Here is a 22,224-nt window from a genome sequence, read left to right as displayed (position 1 = left end):
ATGGGCGCGGGAGCAGGAAGTGACCGCGGCGGCCGCGGCGGCCCGGGGCGGTGGCACTGCGCAGGCGCCGCGCACGGCTCGCGCCTCCGCGCGCACCCCCTCCCCCCCGGCCCGCAGGTGCAGGCGGGCGGCGGGAGCAGATGCCCCGCGGGGTCGGGGCGCCCAGGGGAAGGCGGAGGCGTTTCCGCGAGCACCAGAGTCGCGAGCTAAGGAAGCGCGAGGGGCCCCGCGCCCCGCCGTGTCATGACGTCAAATGTCACTTTCCTTGCGCGCTCCGCGACGTCAGGGCATAGGGGCTGTGACTCGCAGGGCGACAGGGAGGGCGCCGGGCGAGAGGACAAAAAAAGCTTCCCTCTGGAGGACGGAGATATTCCCCCTCCCCCCAATTTGGCTCATTGTAATAACGTGTTAGTTTGAAGACCGACTAAAGAACGTTTTGGTTCTTTTATTAGACCAACTAAATAGCGGCAAAGAAGTTATTTGCAAGCAGCCCACCTGTAGCCGTGCAAATAACGTTTTTCTTTTTTTTTTGCCACTATTTAGTTGGTGTAAAAAAAAAGAGATCGCCTCTTCCACGAGTTGTGATCCCTTCTTATCCGACAGCTGCATTTGTTTCACTAGTCAAGTGTGTTTCCCATTGTGGACAAACTCTTTGGGTAGAGGCAATCTCTTTTGTTAGACCAACTAAATAATGGCAGGAAAAAAAAAAAAAAGTTATGTGCACGGCTACAGGTGGGCTGCTTGCAGATAACTTCTTTGCCACTATTTAGTCGGTCTAACAAAAGAGATCGCCTCTACCCAAAAAGTTCATTGGCCTCTGTGGTTAAGCCAACATGGCTACAGCCTAGATCCCTCTCTGTAGTAGTGTCTTTCTTCCTCTTCAGGACATCTTCAACGCTGGCATATTTGCAGCTCAAGGCTGTGGGGAAAATCTAATTCTGCCCCTGTGGAAAGGAAAGGAAATGAAGGCGGCACTGACAGGAAGCTCCCTTTGGCGCCTCTTGCTGCCACCTGAAGACAGTCTTTGTTAGGTCCAGCCCCTCCTCACCACCCAGTAGAAAAATATGTAGAAAGCCATGGCAGTCAGGTCTGGTTTAGCTACTGACAAAATCACATCTTTGGAAAAAAGTTAATGGTCAAAGTTTTAGACCAAGTTTTGGAGGTGTGCCCAATATTAACAGCATAATGTGCTTATGATTGATGCTGTAATGTTATTGTATTCGATTTAACTGCAGGATAACTCGGGCTGGAGATGGTGAAGGGGAAGCAGCTGCCAAAGGGCTTCCATTAGAAGCTTTGCAATGGTTGGGAGCTAAACACCTGGCAGAGCAGCTCTGGAGCGACTAGAAGACGCCTTCAAAGTGACCAAAACAAGTCAGTTTCCAGGCTGCTAATGCCACCAGGTAGTGCCATGCTTCAAACCAGATGGCATGATAAACCAATTCTTTTTCATCCATCTCTGGCCAATATCTTCTATACAATTAAATTCTAATTTTCAAAACATAGATGCCAGTTTTTCCTCAATTTTGCCATTTTTTTAACCTTAATGTATGTTACTGTTGTTCACAAAGTGACTAAGTGACTTGATCTTTGTCTCAACTTCACCTGGTCTTGGGTAGTTCTCATTGTCAACTATTACATTTAAATGTCTGCCATATTTTCATCTCCAGTTTTATTGGTCAGAATCAACAATTTAACAAAATTTTGGTAGTTTCAAGATTATTGTGACATTGGGTGATCATTCCATATGATTGAGAGAGCCTGATAACAAACAGCTCTGAGTAAGGCTCTAAGGATGCTTTGAGGGGAAAGATAAACAGAAATCCTTGCAGGGAAGAATGAGCTAGTTCAAGGAGCATTCAGAATATTTGATATTTTTAATGATCTACATCTCTTCTTTATCTTTAAGAAACTCTGCAAACTACCTTGCATCTGTCTATCTGCTAAGCAAGTGAATTCTGAAGAGTTAAGAGTTAAGCTGTAAACCAGAAAGTTATACAAGCTATGAACTGACTGCCCAGAGGAATTTTCCTTCTGTTGACTCCTCTGTGAAATCCTATGAAATACAAACTTCCATTTCTACCCAGGAGAACTTTTACAATCTTTTCTCCAATGCCTGATTGGGGATGTTTGTGCCCAAAAGCTCACAATTAAAGATTTTTTTTTCAACCATCTTGTTGGTCTAATAAAATATATCTCTACTATGAGTCCTGATTGCCTTAAACCAGAAAGTTAACACTTTTGGTAGTAAAAAGGTATTAGAGAAGACAGAGCAGGCAGATACAGACAGTGTACAAGGAAACTGCAAGGTAATACCAATTATCATAGTACACAGTGACATCGGCTGAACAACATTTTTTTTTTTTTGTAGGAAAGTTTTGAGGAGGAATTAAAAGAAGGATAATGTGTTTGTTTTGTCAGTATTTACAGGGACCTCCTCCCAACCATAAAAAAAAAGTATGGGAAAAATCATGAAAGCATTTGTTTGAAATTGTAACAGACAAAAAGTCTGGCATCAGGTGCAGATCAGCTGCAGAACACAGCTTTTGATACTGCATGTCTCTTAATGATAGGATGGGATGGGTTAGGATAGGATGAAGGACCTTGAAAGTGTTTGAGGGAAAAAGAGCAAGTCAATAGAAAGATGCAAGGAAAGAAGTGATACTGTTAAGACAACAAACTAGGGAAATCATATTTTTGCAGCACTCTAAATAAATAGGAACGTGCCAATGTAATGTATTATATATCTTTATACACACACACACACGCACACACTTCTGTCTAAACTGTTTAGCACTAATCTACCTGATATACAATTAATGTTGCTAACCACTTTTGTAGGTAAGAATTTTGGTAGATAAAGTTATCAGAAATTAATTAGATGCTCAGATTAATGAATGCTAATGACAGCTTTAGAGTTTTCAAAGTTCTAAGTTATTTATAATAAGGTCACAAGTGCTTCTGAAGCTTTATAAGTTCTTTAGCTTCCACAATAAATGCATGTTTCATCAGATCACAAAACACAGAAAATGCCTTACAAAATAATGTAGTAAAATGCAGTGTGTAGAATCCTGGTGGTCTGGTACCTAAAATCACATGATTAGGGAGTCAGCATAGTAGAACACTTTATTTTCATCAACAGTTCTTGCCCTCTGGCCTTCACATTGCATCCATGGAACAGTAGAATTTTGTAAATGCCTGTCCTGACTACAGGGGTTTAGGTTGTAGCCGTGTTGGTCTAAGGACATAGGCAGACAAGGTTCCTTGGGTGAATTTGATATCTTTTATTAGACCAACCCAAATGGTTGGAGAATAGTTATTAAGCAAGTTTTCGGGTTCAAAAACCCTTCATCAGGCTTCCATCCAGGAAGAGCACACACCAACTGCTGAAGCTTCCTTAGCCTGACGAAGGGTTTTTGAACCCGAAAGCTTGCTTAATAACTATTCTCCAACCATTTGGGTTGGTCTAATAAAAGATATCAAATTCACCCAAGGAACCTTGTCTGCCTATGTCCTGACTACATATGCTCTCTCCTTAGCATGGCTCAAATCTATTTCAGGCCCCTTCCTCGGCACAATTTATTATTAAAGCAGAGTCATGAAGTAACACCAAACAAAGTAATTTCCCTTACCAGGACAAACTGCAATCTCCCAGAGACCATGGTCTTTCCAGCCCCAGAAAGAGAATACCACTTCCTTAAATTCCCTGCAGAGACAAATGACAGGCAGGTTTCCACTAAGCCTTTTTTTGCCTGTTTCAATTCATCACACCTACCTCCATCTGCAAGGGTGGGGCCAAAACACACTGGCTCCTAAATCTCCCCCTTTCAAACAAAAAGACTCTGCATCCTGTTCTGTGGCATAGGGTGAAAGCCCAGGGCTACATACTCAGATACTAGCATAGTCAGCAATGTAAGATCTCTTTATTGATTGCAGCCATTTCAGAGCAGGCTGTTTGGTAACCAGAATAGAAGTTGCCTTAAGCTGCCAATATCTCAAGACTTGGCTGCCCATTTTATTGCTAAAGTACTGATTCTTGAGTCCCAGATATTTCTCTCTCTGGAAATAACTTTTCTACTGGAATAAACGACAAGTTTAACCCCTCTAATCCAGATTCTGCAAGAAAGCACTTCAAAGCCCTACTCTCAGCTATTTCTTGACAGAATTAACCTCTTTGTAAAGTCCAGAGATCCATAGCTCCAGTTCACAGCAAAAGCTGTTTTAAATCTCTCCCCAAAGAACTAATAGTGCCCCTCTCTCAGGTATAACTTCATCTACTATCTTGTAGTAGGGACTGAAGATTCTAACAAGAACTTCACATTAATGAACAAAGTATTTTCATTCCCATTCCCCAGGATGAACCCCCAAAATTTAGTCCCTGTATAACCTATCTAGAAATTAGCCATGTTGGGTATGTCATTAAAGGTCTGTTGTACCACTGCATCCTTCTCAAGATGTTTTAAGAAGTCAAATAGATCATTACATCACCAATATAAGACATGCTTATACTTGATGGAATAAAACTTAATCCATCAAGTGCTAAAATATAACCAAGGCCCTATAGAATCCAAACAAAAAGGTCTGAAATGCATATAGGCCTAACAGTTATTTTCTTGGGCTCTTGATCTAGAGAATGTCATACCATAAACAAATCTCTCTTTTTTTGTCCCAATACTGAATCAGTGGGGGAGAGAATGCATAATTAGAAACAGCCATAGGTACTATGGATAGTACATGACAAACATAAGCTATGCACTCAAGTGCATTCACCGCTCCAAGAGTTGAATTTAAACATGGGCAGGGGTGTATTCCTAGGGCCTCCCCTACATGTTCAGGTAAAGGTGCAATGGGATCTAATGTGTGAGCCACACAATCATGCCTTCTGCCATGCTACACATGCATGGTGGCAGGCATGTGTGACAGAGATCCTGGGACTCTCTGCTACTTTAAGGGAGAAAGGGCCCAGAGAAAGCCCCAGGTTTGGGAAAGACTGCGAGAGAGAAAACCGCAGGAGGACTGGCCCAGGGAAACAGGAACTATGAGCGCTTACCACAGAGCCAGTTGTTCTGCAGTAGCACAATAGGACAATGCCTGCATGACTAGTAAGAAGCCTACTGCAGTGCTAGTTGCTCCACAGTGGGACTGGAGGCTGCAGCCCTACAAGGCAGAAGCAGGGTAGGCAGTCTGCCTCTGGAGGGTGAAGAGGAAGGAGGTCCTGGCTTGCAAGCTAGGAAGGCTGAAGGGGAACACCTCATGGGCTTTTGAGTTGTCTTGGGGTTGCTAGCAAAGCTCTGAGAGCTTATGGGGATAGCCCAGAGCTGGGGGTTATGTTGTTACCCAGTGGGAGTTTACCTGAGTGTTTGTTTCCCTATCCTGAGGTGGGAGAAGGTTTTCCCTTTTTTAAGGTAGTAGTGTGTCCTCTTCCCTTTTGTTGATGTTTGTGGGCTCAGATGGGAGAACTTGTGTTATAGCAAAGGGACTTAACTTCTGGTTATGGTTTAGTCTGATGGTTTGAGTTGGGATTGTAAGGGGTGGTCTTTAGAGGCCCTGTTAGTGCCCTAGTGGCATATGATCACCTTGAGCCCTGCTGAGGACAGGCTCAAGGCATACTCAAAGCAAAGAGCCCAGAGCTATTTGGGACCACAGGGCCCAGCACCTGGAGCTGGATGGAGTTTGGGGCTTGAGTGCAACGGGGCAAGACTGCAGCTGGAGCCCAGAAGCCAGGTCCAACACAGTAGATCCTGAACTAAACAGTCTAGGGAGAAAAGGGGTGGAGGCCAAGTAGGCCAAGATCCCTATGAAGGACTGATCCATACTACCTGCAAGGTATGGGATATTGGAACGTTTAGTAGAACATTTTTATGGTGTAGAGACAGCTACATAATTAGCCCACAACACTTTTATGGTGTTCCAGGCAGGATGGAGGCCAGCAGTGTTCAGGGGGAAACTGCTGACTATTGGAGCAAGATTCACTCTAGGACTCTCAAGGCAGCCTCACTTTCAATCCAATGAGTACATGAAGGTGTGGTGGGTGAGATGGAGGGGAGGGTACCCTCAGAGCAGAGCAAGACATGGGTTATGGGGCCACCATGAGGCATAGCCATCCCTGGATTGCAACCTGGTTACAGTATGACTTTGGAATCATGTTTTAGATGCCATCATGTGGTGCAGGGGGAACCTGGTCTTGGGCTCCCCCTGCTCTGGCAAGAAGCAATCTCCCAGGACTGGGAGCCCCTTCAGTTGAGGGGCTTCCAGCTTCAGGGGTGCCCCATGCACCCAGGGATGGGGGATTACAATAGTCACAATCTCCCAGGCTTGAGTGGTGCATGAAACTCCTGAGGACTGAGGCAGCCATGATCCCCAGAGCTCAAGGGTTTCACATTCATGGCTGCTGTGATTATTTTTCTTTTCTTTTCTTTTCCCTCCACCAGCCCTGCGGTTTCATGCCCCTGAGTCCTGGGGTTTGCAGCTACCTTGATCTCCAAGGACCTGGGAGTTTCACACTGGGCACGGTGCACTCCTGCAGCTGGGAGCCTTGTCAACTGAGGAGCCACAGAGGAGATCCTGCTACTCTTGCAAATTAAAGCTCGATAGCAACCAGCAATAAAGTTAGTACGCTTTTTTTGAAGTCTAGTTTTATCTCTGGTTGGAGCTTTTAATCATGTGATTAGTACTTTGCAGATGTAGCTGGTCTTAAGGTTAACTCTGCAATTCCTGTAATGTGTAGAGGGGAGGCCTAGATGTTGAATGTCAAACAACCTCAAATGTGAACAAACTGTTCTGGAGACTTGCCTGAGCTCAAGTGAATTCAGGTTCCATATCCTCATTCCATCATTCATGTCTAACAAATGATGGGTATGAATGTCACTTGAATATGATCGACAGTTTCCAAGTTCCCTACACCTAGGAACAAGGATGTTGTTGATGCAAATAAAAATCTGGAGTTTCTGGATACAGAGTAAATGGTATTGGGTACTAAAATGCAGTATCTTCACTGTCACTCTAAGAATTGCTGGAGTCACTGTCCCACTTTGTGACTAAGAGTCACTGCCCTCATTTTAATCCCTTATTGCAATAGTTACCCTTGTCCCCGTCTTCCCTTGTAACATTTCACATGGTGGTCTTGTATCCAAAAGTAATGGGTCTCAAGGAAGTAAAATGTTACAGTAAAGAATTCCCACATCTTTTCCCATCTGCTGCTTTTTACTTCTTAGATTGCTCTCTTTGCAAATACCACATGATCTTGCCTTGATGGTATAATCTTAATTTCCTTGGTTCACCTGTTTGGGGTTCTCTTTTGCAAACTGAAAAGAGGAAAGTCTCTCAGGGACTCCAACCTGCCCTAGTAAGGGAAATTACCTTCTATTACTTCATGAGTCTTCATGCTTGAATAATAAATGGTTCGCTGAGCAAAGAGCCTCAGGATTTGGGTTGGGCATTGGTTCTTTACTGGGCTATGGAAATAACTTGAGGTCAAGACATTCACAAATTTTCTTTGTTTCCTGGGCTCATAGTAAACAACAGAGCATATGAATTGCTAAAAAAAAGCATAAGACTTTCTACTATACTAACTCTTTGACTCAGAAATCTCCAGTACAAGATCCTAGAGATAACATCTTACTAAACCGTTCCTATGTTTTGCAATTTAATGAAAAATATATATATATTTTTTTTTTATTTTTTTTTTTTCATTGAGGCTAAAGAAACTAAATTCCTGACAAGTACTCTGTCACCTGCTAGGAAAGCAGCACAGGAACTTTCTGTTCATAGTGATTTTAACCAAAAAGTGTCAGGTTTTTCTGAGAACATTTAATGTCAGTCCATTCTTTTCTTTCATTTGTTTTCATTTTTCAAAACATTCTTCAGGGTCCCCAGTGTCAGATTCAGAGTCTGCATTTGGTTTACCTGTAATGTCAAAAGGCAGACATATAGTAAATAGAAAGGTGAGAATCTTGTAGTCTCATTTCACATGCAGTTATAGGCATAGGATGAATTATTAAAAGAGTTCTTCCAGTTTGGCATTTGTTCTGGCAAGTTTTTCAACACAGCCACCAGCATTCAGCTTCATGTGCTTGCTTATTACTTTGTCATATGTTTTCAATTTGTGGTAGTACTGTAACCTCCCAAATAAATTATTTTCAAACTCTACTCCTGTGTAATGCTGAATGCTTTAGAGAAAATCAGACTTCCAAGCAGTGTTGTCTCAGTTAAGAGGTTTGTGCCCAAGGCCATAATGATCCACACACTGTCACTTCCTCGCTAGATTACAGTAATTCACTGTAATTGGGACTGGATATGAAAACAACGCCAAGCTCCACTCAAAAAGGATGCGTATGTCTACTTCCTCTTTGGGATACCTCACTGTGGATATTTTATTCCTGCCCTGTCTTCTAAGAGGATTCACTCTTGGTCAAGGAACCTGGTTTTGAAATTAACTTTCAGAGGTCAAAAACAAATCTAGCACCACAATCCTTTAAGGAATATTGCAAAACTGCCCTCGCTGTTAAGTTTTTATAAGTAAATTAAATAATGCAAATATGACTATCTGCAGTTAGAATCACTCTTCACTCTATTTTAGCCAATATACCATATAGCTGTGCAATTAGAGCCACTTGGATGGTTCCTTGTTCCCGATCTCCATGTCTTTATCTGCTTTCACCCCTGCTATCCACACACTCTTAGAGTCTTCATGCCTAACTCTTTTTGTATCTATTTCTACACAGCTGGTGTGGTGTGGTGTGGTGTTTTTGACATTCACCAGTACATGTGAAAGGAGGATTGTCAATGAAGGCTATGAACTTTAGTTTCAATAATATTTCAGTTTCTCTAATAAAAGATACCAGATTTACCCAAAGAACCTGGTCTGCTTATGTTCTTAGACTAACACGCTTACAACCTACACCCCTGAAAGTAAAGGTTGTGCCTACAGCAACAAGAATTTCTGCTATAGTTTGGGAGCTCATCAGTTGGAAGCTCTTGAAACTCCTGTTTGTACTAATGTCTCATAGGCATCCTGTGATCAATCAGTGATATGTGACCATAAGAAGGCAGATTTTAGGTCTACACTTATCAAAACAATTTTCAGTAAGGACTGGGAAGAATTAATGCTGTTTTACAAAGCAATGGGGAGACTTTATCTGGAATTTTGAACACCCAAGTTCAAGGAAGATGAGATCACACTGGAAAAAATGCAGGAAAAAAAGAAAAAAAGAAAAGAAAAAAAGGGCTACTGGGGTGGCTAGGGAAATGAAGAACCTATCATACATTAAGAGGCTGCAAGAGCTGAGAGTTTTATTCCAGCAAAACGAAGGCTGAGAGGAAATGTGGTTGCTGTCTATAAATATATTTGGGGCTAAACATCAAAGCCAGAAAAGAATAACTTAAGTTGAAGGACAATGTTGGCATAAGAAATAATGGCCTTGAATAAATTCAGGCTAGAATTTAAATTCCTAACCATCACAAGATTTCTAACCATTGGAGCAGCATGGTTATAAAACAGCTTTCCAAGATGAATTGCAGGGGGGAAATAACTACTTTTAAGATGAAGCTTGATAAGTTTATGAATGAGATTATATGATGCTTTTGTTTGTGATAGCAGGGAACAGGACTTGATGATTTAAGAGACCCTTTTTAGTTCTCTCTGTCCATATTTTCATTTTTTTTCTTTATCTATCAAACAATAAAGCATTTTTTTTCTTATCAAGCACCGACCATGTAAATCATGACTTTGTTTAACAGAACTTCCTTTAAGAAAATATTGATTTACATAAACATTCATAATGTCTTACTTAATACCTGGTAACTTACCTACCTATGACAAAAATGGTTATCATGTGTCACTTTTACAGATGCTTTATTTAAAATAAAACTGCATACAAGTGGATTTTTATGGGATATTAGGAGTTTCTTCTCAAGTTATAAATTGAATTTACTTTTTATAAGATTCAGGTATTGTTTAGTTTAGTACTCAGAGGTATTTTTCTTACTGTACTTACAAAATGAATACATAAAACTATCCATTTAACTCACATACTCATTACTGATTTAATATCTAGTACAGGAAATCCAAAAATGTACTCTTGATGAGTCCAGAGCACACTCAAACCTCTGAATCCCTAACAAGATATTTTAATCACTCTGCAGAGGGGGAGAGGGAGAGAGAGGCAATTAAAAAGTAAGATTTTGAATAGTACTGCTCTGAAAGAGTAAGAGATTGGGGGAGAAAGTGAGAGAAAGGAAGAAAAAGAGAGAATAAGAAAGAGGTAAAAAAAGCAATATAACAAAAGAGGGGTGAAGGGCCATAAGAGAATATGAGGAGGAAGAAAGCTGAAGCAACAGACTGAAAACAAAGAAGAAAAGAGACATCAAGAAGTGAAGGACAGGGGGAAAGAGAAAGAAAAAGAGAGAGAAATGTAAATAAGCAAGGGAGATATTGTATGTTGCAGTCTATATGGTTTATTCAACAGACAGTTGATTACCACTATGTTAAAACTAAATACAGTATGAAGTTATCTTGCTGGATTAAATTTGCCTCATGAATGCATAAGACTGTAGTACTTGGCATATTTGATTTCAACAGGTTACCTTAGTACAGTGAAATGTACAAAATAAGGCAGATTTTGCTAAATAGAGGCAGTGACAAAAACTAGAGGTACAAACTAGGAGGCACAAAGAAGAGCACAAATCCATAGAAGAGAAATTCTGCAACCAATGTGACCAGGGAAAGTGAGAGAGAGGCATCTTATACTCCCCTGTCCAAAACCTACTGAAAACATCAAGAGTTATAGCAGGGGCGGGCAATTATTTTGGGCAGAGGGCCACTTACTGAGTTTTGGCAAGCCATCGAGGGCCACGTGACAGGCAGCCAGGGGCAGATAAATATTTATTTTCTAAATTTTTTAGGGGCCCCCTGGGCTGGATAGAATGGCGTGGCGGGCTGCATTATGCCCACCCGTGAGTTACAGTGTCAAAAAATAATGACAAAAACAGCCCCTAGTCTTGAGAGACAGTTTGGGAGGGAGTTCTTTTTTATTCTTGAAGTTTATAACTGAGGTGCTAAGAAAGAAATTTAGCTTGGGGGAAGGTGGGGGTCACTTTTCTAATCTTGGCATTTGGCCACCATCTTTAAAAACATGGCAGAGAGAGCATGGCAGTATGTTAGCAAAGTGCCACTGATTGGACATGGACATAATGATGTATGGACACAAAATAGCAAATCCGAACACAACGGGTTGTCCTATACTGAGAGATTTTACTTATGCTGACATATACTCAAAAAATCTATTGCTCATTACCATTGTGGCACAACTTGTATAATTAACACAAATATAGTCTCATTGAATCGAATTGGAGAGGGATGATAGTATTTCTGAAAGGACACTTCTACCAGCACATCCTATGGCCACATACAAGTGTTACATTTCTATTGGGAGGATCACAGCACTCCCAGTAACACTAGCTGCGTACAAGCATTCGTTCAGTTTCTCCCGGAGGAAATATGCCCCCTCTGAGAGAAAGATCTTCCAGGTTGTACACATACTAGAGGACAAGAATGAATGCCTGCGCCCTGCTGACTGCTCAACTCCCCCACAGCCAGGAGTCATGGAGCAGCAGCTTTCCCTGCTAAACGGAGGGATTTTGATCTGGGGAAGGGGAAGAGGAAGGGGAAGGGACACATTTCCTCACATTTCCTCAAGATCAGGGACGAGTCCAGCTACTGCTGTTTTCCTCAACCTTCCTTGAAATTGGGATGTCCCTTGTCTTGGTGAAGGCACAGGGAATCTTCTCCCCTCTCAACTCCCATTGACCGTGGAACAGGCATTGTTCCACACATTCCCCCAGACCAGTCGCCGTAGTCTGGGGAAAATACAGGGAGCAGGGCAGAGGGACAGCTGGAGTCTGAACATCCATACTGCTCTCTCTCCCAGAAAGATGTCCAGCATTGGACATTTCTCAGAAATGTCTACTGCTAGAAATGAATGCTTGTTCATACCCTATGCTTCCTACAACTTATACCTAGTTTTTAAACTGGTCTTTATTATATTCATCCCTAAAACTCCATTTCCAAAATGCCTCATGATATTCTCAGGGATGTATTTGGTAGCCATCTTGGTCTGAGACAAGAAGAAAGGCAAAACTCTAAAACACTTGGTTCAGAGATTATACCTTTTATTAGACCAACTAAGAAATTGCAAAAAATATATATCTTTCTTTGCAAGCTTTCAGGCACATGCACCCTTCTTCAGGCTGAGGGGAAATTAAAGATGGTAAAATTCCCCTTCGGTAAAAAATAAACTTCATCTCGCACAGAGGAAGCTGAAGGTGGATGCATGTTACTCTAGGCTTGTGAGAGTCACTTTGTGTGCATTGCCCTTTGATGTGCAGATAAGGCAGTTTCTCTTCCCTGGTGGTGATGGCTGAGAGGCTGGGAGGGGTAGAATAATAAACCACATTGCTAAACAAGAAAGAAAGATTTCCACCCCTCCCTGCCTTTCTACCATCACCACCAGGGAAGAGAAACTGCCTTATCTGCACATCAAAGGGACTCTCATGGATCCAGAGGAACATACATTCACTTTCAGCTTCCTCTGTGCAAAATGACGTTTCTTTTCTACATATGGGGACTTTTACCATCTTTAATTTCCCCTCAGCCTGAAGAAGGGTGCATGTGCCCAAAAGCTTGCTAAGAAAGGTAATCTATTTTTGTAATTTCTTAGTTGGCCTAATCTCTGAACTGGGAGTTCTAGAGAGTTTTGCATTTCATGATATTCTGGCACCTCACAAAGTGTAGAGACTAGTTCACTTACATTTTTTTGGCAGTGGTTGTGGCAATACAAAAATCGTTTGGAACATCTCCCTGAAAGAAATGATTGGCATGATTCCTCGAGGTACTTCTTCGGAGAGAAATATTAATTATTCCTTCTGAGGAAGCTTGCCAATCCTGGAGCTCAGATATCCTTAGAGGCTACATTGTGTGTGCTCTGTATATTTATTTCTTTCCCTGTCTTTCTCAGGTCATTCGGATACCCCAACTGATTTTGTTTACATGGCCAGCAACTATTCCTCACACTCATACAAATTCCTTTGTCATCTGTTTGGCACTTTCTAGTAATGTTTTTTTACTGCCTTTTATTTCAATCCATTTATCACCTCACATCTTTTTAAAAGGCAATGGTAATTTGTTCTTATTTTCTTCAGAAAAAGGCAACATCAAATCTCCCTTTATTTTTTAAAATTCAACAGCTCCTCAAGTATGTAAGTATTGAGAAGAAAAATGTTGTTGGTTTTTATATTTATGTAACTAGCTCTTTCAAGGCAAACACAATTATCTACAATGTTTTCATTTTTCTCAGTAAAAACTCATGGGCTTCTATTATTGCACTAAGCTCTGCACTGCAGTGGCAGGGAAAAATGACAGCTCAGGTCACTTCAATGTTCTGCTTAAGCTTATTCTGGGAAGGAGAAGTTTGACACCTGTTGAATTCAAGCTGCTGTGTTGTGTATCCACACTAGCTGGCTAGCAGCACATCATAATTTGTAGATCATGTCTCACTGGAGTCAGGTGCAGAAGTCAACATGCTGGGCAAGCATACTTCCTAGTATTCACCTCACTATTAGAAAGGCTCCTTCTGCTCATGGAAAGGAAGCGCGTTTGTGTGTATGTCTGTGTTTTCCTCTCCTGTGTGTACTGCAGCACTGCAGTGGTGCAGGTCTAATCTTTTCAACCTACAATTTCAGAAGAAGGTAGGATGTTGAATGCCCAACTTGAAACACTGCAGGGGCCTGATTTTCAGAAGCAAGGCTACCTCTCACTTTCTGAAAATCTGATCCCTGCAAAGTGTTTCAAATTTAGCATCCGAAAAATCAAGGCATCCAAAATTATTAGACCCTACTGGTTATCCTGGGGTCAAGCCAGTGCAGGCACAGGGATCCATCCACTAAGCACAACTTGCAGAATTTGGGGCTGAGTGATTAATATTATAATTACAAATTGGTTCTAGATAGGTTGTACATCTTACATTGTAAATTCATTTTTCAGCATAGGACTAAATTGTGCCAGTCCCTGTTAGTTATTCTATTTATTATAGATTATTTTTAAGGCTGTATGTAAGGTTATCTTCTTAGCTGGAGAAGGGTCTCAAGATACTTCAGCCCTGCTGTACATTAGTCCTTTAAGCTCACTTCATATTCTGCTTCCATCTCCAATCTAGCAACCAAAGGGACTGTGGACAAGTTCTTCTTTCAGAAGGGAGGGAGGGTGTTGAAACATAGTCAGCAAGTGCTTTAAATTAAAATAAGATTGGAGGAGGGAGTGTACCAATTCATCTTTTTTTTTAAAGTAAGTCAATGTGTGTCAGATAAGGATGGAATAGAACAGGGATAGACTCATTCATAGCTTCTGGGACAGACTGGAATAAGTCAAGACTGACTTCATCAGAATAATCAGTGAGCCAACAATATTTGAATCTTTTACCACTCCACTTGATAGATACACTTGAGAGCCAGAGGGACTTCTTTTTTCAATCCTCCCACTCAATGTGCATAGTCCTTTGCTATGCTTAATGTTCCTTGATTGCATGTGGTGTTACTCCCTTTTGTTGCTTGGCAGTGACATTGTTGTGCCAAAAACAGTTTTAGTAATTTGTTCCTTGTTGCAGCCAGCTAAGATCAAGGTCTTTGATTCTCTTTTCTTTGATTCTGGTTAAGTGTGGTTTATTTAACTCTTTTGTTTTTGTCTCTTTTGGGGGAAAATAGTTTTCTTTGAGATTTCCTTCAGATGTCTCTTAGGGTTTTATGGCATCCCTTCTTGCCATGCAGTACTACTCACTCCCCAAGTCAGTGAAACCTCTGTAATACCCTTATTATGCATTCATACAAAATGGAAATATACTCAACCACCTACAGAAAAATCAAATTGCTACCAAACAGTAATAATTTACTCTGCTTTTCTGTAAATGATTTCTCTCCTTCGTGTTGAATCACAAAGGTGACATAAAAAGGAGGGAGGAAATCATATATTGTAATGAAAATATTTAAAAGGTCTTAATATTATTTTTATTTTTACATATATTAGCATGCAAATAGCAGGAATGTCAAATCCAGTGTTGCTCGTTTTTGTCGGAGAATCCTTATAAGAGATTTCAGAGCTCTCACACCTTACTTGGGGTACAGAAGTTTATCCAAATATTCATTCATCATTGGTATTAAGCAAATAGGAATTAATTTAAGATTTTAAAATAGCCTGCCTGAAAAAATCCCTATGATATCATAATTGTGTTTGTTCATTAATCTCCATACTTCAAGCCAGATGAGTTAAGTTTTTCTTTTTTTTTATGACAGAGAAAGAATGAGACATTTCAAGCTGTCTTCATAGACCATAAAGAAGCGAAAATGACAAAAGTCCAATTTCTCACTTTACAGAGTAACATGTTGAATAAATACAGGATTATTTCATATCAACTATTTTGAGCCAGTTCTTCAGCTGGTGTAAATTGGCAAAGCTCCATTGACATGCAGGTGGCCTTGCTCTGGGATGTCTGTCATATTGCCAGTACTAGAGCGATCCAAGGAAAGAAAATGATCCCATTATAACTTACATCAAGCAAGTATTCACTGCTCGATCTGAATCATAAAATGTTTAAATTCTGTTATGAGCAGGGATTCTGGTTTTCCGTTTCCCACGGAAAAACAGAGAAAACCATGATTTCCCCTTATCAGAGAAAGCGCGGATTTCTCCTTTTAGCAGAGAAACCCAAGAATTCCCTGCTTTTGCAAAGGAGCTCTGCAAGCTGGTTGAGCTTCCTCCTGCAAGAGTTGTTTGCAAATGGTGGGAACCCCCCAGCCCTGCCCAGAGGGGCATGTGGATGGGGAGGGGGAAGAGTGGGGCCTGAGGTTCTCAGCCACAGCTCTGCTCAGCTCAGCCTCACTCTTTGCTCCTGGTGCCTGGGGTAAGTGGAGCTGGCTGGGGGGCAGGAGCCTGCCCCGCCCCCACTCGAGCAGGCTGAGCAGTACGGGAGCTGGATCTGTGCTGATCCTGCTGCAGCTGCCTGCTGTTGGGGGCAGGGAGCTGCAGACCTGGGTCCCTGGCCCCATAGCCACTCTTTTCTTTGATTACAGAAAATTAATAGAGCAGTTTTTATGTTGCAAAGAACTCAGAAAGACTACAGTTGTGGATTCCTATGTGAAATCTCTGGGTTTATCTTGTGACTCATGTTATACACCTAACAATGCTAACATTGTGCGACACCCTGTGGCACCCTTGAAAGGATCTCAAGGCACCTCAGGGTATTATGGCACTGTGGTTGAGAATCACTGTGCTACAAAGTTCACAAAGCAAACAGTTCAAATCAAAACTCAGTTGGTGGCACATGGAAGAGGATTTAGTCAGATGGCCTAATGCATCTCCCAGGAAGCGTCTGCTGCAGTAGCCAGTCCTAAGTTAAAACTACTTTCTTCCAGTTGAACTTTCAAAAAAGGTAAATGGTACAAACATAGCTGGCACTTTCTTGAGGGATGGTTCTTCCTATGCAAGCTGCCCCTGCTATGTAGGGAAGCTGAAATTTATAGCCATCTATACCAGCAGCATAACAACTAGGTTTGGTGCCCTGGGTCCCAGCAGCTGCAAGAGCAGCTGTTCTTGTGTCCCTCTGTAAGTGGGTGCCTAGGACTGAAGCTCCAATCACCTCCCCTAGTTAAGCTACTGCCAGCATCCATGAACTGTAACACTGCTCATCTTGCAAGAGGGGGACTTACATGGTCCTCCTTTGCTTGGGTGAAGAGGCAGGGAAAATACTTTCACTTTGTTTGTTGGAGCTTGACTTTTTTTTAATTTACTTTGTGAACGCTATAAGATAAGTAGTAGGGCTGTGCGAGGCTTCCAACCATGCTCCGGATCCAGAGAAGTTTCAGACACTTTGGCATCTGAATCAGCATGTCTGGATCGAAGCGCTGGCTTCTTTAGGCTTTCCGAAGTGGTTCAGAGCTTCCAAACTGCTTCGGAAAAGCTTCAGAGCCACCTCAGAGATCCGGCCATAGGGTATAATGGGGAATCAATCAAATATCTATAACTTTGGGGTTTTTTGTCTGATTTGCATTCAACTTGCAGGGGTGGTAGCATCTGCTGAGAGCATGAAGCCTGCCAAGTTTCAAGAAGATTGGTGCAGAGGTTCGGGGGGAACTGCACCCCAAATTCTTGAAAGCAAAACTCCTGTCACGTCTATGTGTACACCACAGGTGACTATTTTGTTTCCATCAGCCGATCCTATCAATCCACTTTTAATTCTATTAACAGTGAATTAAGGCAGCAAATCTCCCTCTGTCCCTTTCCCATATATATAAATGTGTTTTCTTTCTGCCAGTCTATCTGATGAAATCAGTTGTTGGCTTTCAAAGCTTACACCTCTCTGAACCAGCCAGTCTCTATTATTCCCCTCTATTTGGTACTGATGAGGCCACATTTGGAGTAATGGTTCCAGTTCTGGGCCCCCCACTACTGAAAGGATGTAGACAAATTGAGAAAGTCCAGCAGAGGGCTGGGGCATATGACTTATGAGGAGAGGCTAAGGAAACTGGGCTTATTTAATCAGGAGTAGAGAAGACTGAAAGCAGGACTTGATAGCAGCCTTTAACTACTTGACAGCTGGTTCCAGAGAGAACGGAGCTAGACTGTTCTCAGTGGTGGCAAATGGCAGAACAAAGAGCAATGGTGTCAAGTTGCAAAAACAGAAGTTTAGGTTAGATATTAGAAAGAACTTGCTCGTGAGGAGGGTAGTAAAATACTGGAACAGGTTATCCAGAGAGGTTGTGGAATCTCCATCTCTGGAGGCTCTTTAAGACCTGACTAGACAAAGCTTTGGGATGATCTAGTTGGGGACAGTCCTGGCTTGAGCAGGGGGTTGGACTAGATGACCTCCTGAGGTCCATTCCAACCCTAATTTTCTATGATTCTGTGATTCTAAGGTGCCATGCCACCATACATTCAGCCTGACTTCAGAATAACATGGCAAACCCCCACTCTCCTGATTATTCAGTGTGTGGTCACCTGCCTTAGTTATTATGTACTATTCAAGCTCTGCTGTGAGAACTGTTATTAATTTCCCCTTACCTTATATGACACTCATCACTATAGTATCTGAATGTTCCCCAAACATTTATCCTGACAATATTCTTGTAAATTTAGGAGTATTATCATCTCTATTTGACATTTTGGGAGCTGAGGCAAGGGGTATTAAAGTCTAAAGTATCCACAAATTTTGGATGGCCAGTTTGATACAACGATGCAGAGGTGTAACAAAGCAGCTAGGTGCCCAGTGCAGCTGCAGCATAAAGGGAGCAGGACAATTTCCAACTATTTGTGCAGCTTCAGTAGCAAGTAGGGGCATACTGATAGAGAATTTTTGGGCCAATACTGATGGTTTATTTTTAACAAGCCATATTGGACAATACTGATTTGATTCCAACATGCAGCCGGCCAACATGGAGAGAGGTGTCCGGCTGGTAAGTCTGTTCTGGGGGAAGGGACAAAGGGGGAGGGAAAGGGGATGGCAGGGACAGATTGAGGCCTCTGCAGTGTGAGTTAGAGTGGAGCTGGGGCTGGGCCAGCACCGCCACCACCCACCCCGAGTGCAGCCCAGCCCAACCCCCACCAGGAAGAGCCTGACCCCAGCCCACAGTGGCAGCCTGCCCTTGCCCTGCATACAGATCCAGGGGCACATGGCCCCCATGCCCTCCTGGGGCTCATGCAACAGTGGGAGCTGCCACTCCCCCTGCACCCCATGGAGAAACTGCTTGTGGATCTGTCCCATACTCTGCCCTGGCTGTGCAGTACCTGTCCCTGCCCCAGCCGCACTCCTTCTCTCACCACGGGGGCCTTGATCTGCACCCCCCCCCCAGCCCTTCCTTCACAACTTACCCAGCTGCTCCATGCTGCTGGGCTGCACTCCTGGCTGCCTGTGTGCTGTGCTGTGGCTGCACATGCACGGGGCATTTATTAGTGGCATTGTCAGCTACATCAGCCTAAAAAAGCTGATTGCCAATACAGTTGATTTTCCTTATATACATGCCAATCCAACATGGGACTGATGTATCGGTGCACCTCTAGTAGCAACGTGTTTTCCACCCCCACCCACCTAAGTCAGTGGGGTGGCTGCCCCTAGTGACACTACTGTACCTATAACGTGATTTTTTCAGAGTATTCAAATTATAGCACTCCATGGGTGCATCTACATGAGACACTACTGGTCAGTAGCATTGACAGACACTAACCATGACACGACACTACTGTGCAGTAGTAATGAACTATTATGCAGTAGCTTGTTACTACTGTGCATTAGCACCTGAAAAAAAACATGTGGAAACACTACTACACAGTAATACCAGTTACCACACAGTCATTTAGTACTTGGTTATGTAAGTACTAAGTGGCTGCATAGTGACAACTGCGCAGTCCACCGCTTGTGTCAGTGTGGCCGATATGTTCAAAGCAAAGTTCCCATTTACTTCAGCTACAGGTGGGAGAGCTCAGCACTTCTGTAAAGACTGCAGTGTCTCAAGTGAGATACACGAAAGATGAGGAACACAAAGTTAGTGATCATCTTTGAAAAGTCTGGATTAAATTGCTTGCATGTCAAATAGGAACTCTGTAGCGGAGATATATAACAATGCCCCAATCTAACCAGCTAATCCCAGTTTTCCCTCCCCCCAACACTGCCCACCCTTGTTTATTTGTTCCTAGTCCCAGTTCCTATCTCTTTCCAGCTCCTCGTACAAACTCAGTCTCACCACCTTCACTGGCTCTCAGTCCCTTTCCTTACTTTTCTTCCTTGGACTCACCCAATTCCTAGTCTTTCGGTGCAGACAGAAGTGACAATTTTTTCCTGATCTGGCCACAAAAAGCAGTTTAGAGCTGTGACAAAACACAAGTGCCCGGCTGCCAACAGCGTAAAAAATGGCTGATTGGGTGAAAATCTGACCCCTGATTGCATGAGGTATCAGATAAATATGTTACAAAATGTAGCATCTCTTTGTAACTTGTGTCTGCTGAGCTCCCAGCCTGGCCCTGTTTTTAGGATGGGAGGGGGGAAAGGGAGTGGAGGGAGTTCAGTCTGGGAGGTTTTCAGCCTCCGACTCCAACCCCCCCTCCCCGAGGGTGGGACAGGTATATTACAGCCTCCTCCACCAATGTGGGGGGGTCTCCAGCTCCCTCACCCCCACCCTTCAGCACCAGCTGGAGACCCCCAAGAATGAGCTCCTCTGCTGTCTTTCCCCTCTCCCATGCTGAAAACAGGGAGCACTGGCAGAGCCCTGCATGTCACTATGGGAACCTGGCTGCAGGCTCCTAGTCGCAGCTAGATTCCCCTCCCCCTGGAATCAACAGTGAACTTCTGTTTGGTTTGGGGTAATGTTGTAACTCGGAACACCTCGCAGAAATCATTCTGAATTACAACTGGGAACTGCACTTCTGACTGCACCCTTTCTTCCCAACCAGTTCCACTCTTTCTTACAACTCCCAGTCTCAGTAAATCCCAGTCTTCCCACACCTCACCTCTAATATATATTTTTTTTTATTAGAGAAGTATCAAAACTACCCAGCTTCCCTTTTTTAATGACAAAGGCTTTTTGCTCCTCCCCCAGGTCAGTTCTTGTCCCACCTGCATTCGGCTCAAATGGTTTCAATTTGATTCAGACCTGGCCATCAGCAAGGGAGGAAGGGTAGGAAGTCATGGCATTGGAAGCAAAGGAGAGATAGACTCCTTACTTTCCCTCCTAAGTCAGCTAGAAATGGCATGGCAGTTTCAGAGAAGGTCCTGCTCAACCCAGGGTGGCAGTCTGTCTAAAGCAGGCAAAATCTTTGGGAACTTTAACCATGAATTTCCAGTAAGTCTCTACTAAGCATATCCAAACTACAGTTTTTCAAAGGCCAAATTCAGGCAGATGATAATGCAGATGTCTCTGACATGAAAATCAAATTCCTGCCAAATTTTAAATCCCCACTTAGAATTATGGAAGCAATAGTGGTACTTCACAAAAGAAAAAAATGCCAGATTCTTTTAACTTCAGCAGGGGCAGATGCAAGGTGGTATGGCCATATAGTTTCACCCCCTTCACTGCCTATTAACTACAGAGAGCTCTAGTCTCAGCTGCCAGACTGATGTGCAGTGAGCCCCCTTTTGTCATTCAGGACCCATTGCATGGGCAACCACCTTGAATGGCAAAGATCAGTCCAAACAGGTGAAAGTTTGGTAGTGTAATCAGGAAATGAAAACAGAGTCTTATAATGGGAAGCATCGGTTTTAATTATATCTTAACACAGTTAAGTGCAGCTCATTCATATCCAGGTGATCCATATTCCCGATCCACTTAATTAGCAGCAGGTTGCTGAATGAAGAACAAGCTGCTTGGTTGTTTGCTGTGACTTTTACTTCAAAAGACACTGCTACTCTATCCAGCTAGAGCTCAACCATGGTCCTGCACAGCTGACTGGAGATGTAGTGTCCTTTGAAATAAAACTGGAGCAAACACTTGGAGCACTTCAGTGGATCTGTACAGTAGTTTGCTGCAGCTGCATATACTTTTGTCTAGGCTGCAGACCCTCCTTGTACTCAGGCGGCGGGGTGGAGTTGAGGAACATAATCCTGTGGAGTATCTGAGTTTTCCTATAGTAGATAATGCTAATAGCACCATACATATGTTAACTATGGAGTCATATGGAATATAATTTTTAATTCTCAGTTTCTTTTCTTTTTCATGTCTGTATGAATGCCTAGAGCTGTTAGAAAATAGCTTAGAGGAGCTAAAATTGTTTTTCACAAGACCAATATCTCTGCTTAGTGCTATCAACAGTGATTTAAAAGGAAAGAAGAATTGATCTATAAGAGGGGAAAAAAACCTTGCAAGCTATATGAGAGGTCCTTGTTCATCATGCTGACTAGCTTGGATTCAATTCTATTTTGATTTTTCAGCTAACCCTCCCCATGCACTGAGTAGAGAGCTTTAGACATCACAGGGCTTTGAATCCCACTCTATGCATCAGGAACCTAAATGTGATGTTGAGTACCATGATTACTAAGCCCACTAAAGGGAGCTATCCCACAGTGACAGAAAAGCAAAAGTTCTAGAGTATTTTAAATGGGCCTTGTTGCTGCTTTTAGGTCTTATTCTTGAAAAATTTATTCCTGGAATTAATGACTCGGCAGTAAAGTTTAAAAACCACCCTTTTCTAGAAAT

General features: G+C 42.6%; 1 long non-coding RNA gene across 2 annotated transcripts; it reads left to right on the top strand.

Annotated features, from left to right (window-relative positions):
- The first annotated feature begins 54 nt into the window (after positions 1 to 54).
- LOC132249985 (uncharacterized) lies at positions 55 to 2,172 on the top strand. 2 transcript variants are annotated; one of them, XR_009461549.1, is made up of 3 exons: positions 55 to 117; positions 1,236 to 1,403; positions 1,910 to 2,172. It is a non-coding gene; the product is annotated as an uncharacterized LOC132249985 (long non-coding RNA). The 2 variants fall into 2 exon arrangements; XR_009461548.1 differs by lacking the exon at positions 55 to 117 and having other exon boundaries at positions 130 to 1,403.
- The last annotated feature ends 20,052 nt before the right edge of the window (positions 2,173 to 22,224 follow it).

Source organism: Alligator mississippiensis, chromosome 4 (assembly GCF_030867095.1).
Source record: "Alligator mississippiensis isolate rAllMis1 chromosome 4, rAllMis1, whole genome shotgun sequence".
NCBI classification, from domain to species: Eukaryota; Metazoa; Chordata; order Crocodylia; family Alligatoridae; genus Alligator; species Alligator mississippiensis.
Note: the sequence above shows the minus strand (reverse complement) of the source record. Positions and strands in the feature narration are given on the sequence as shown.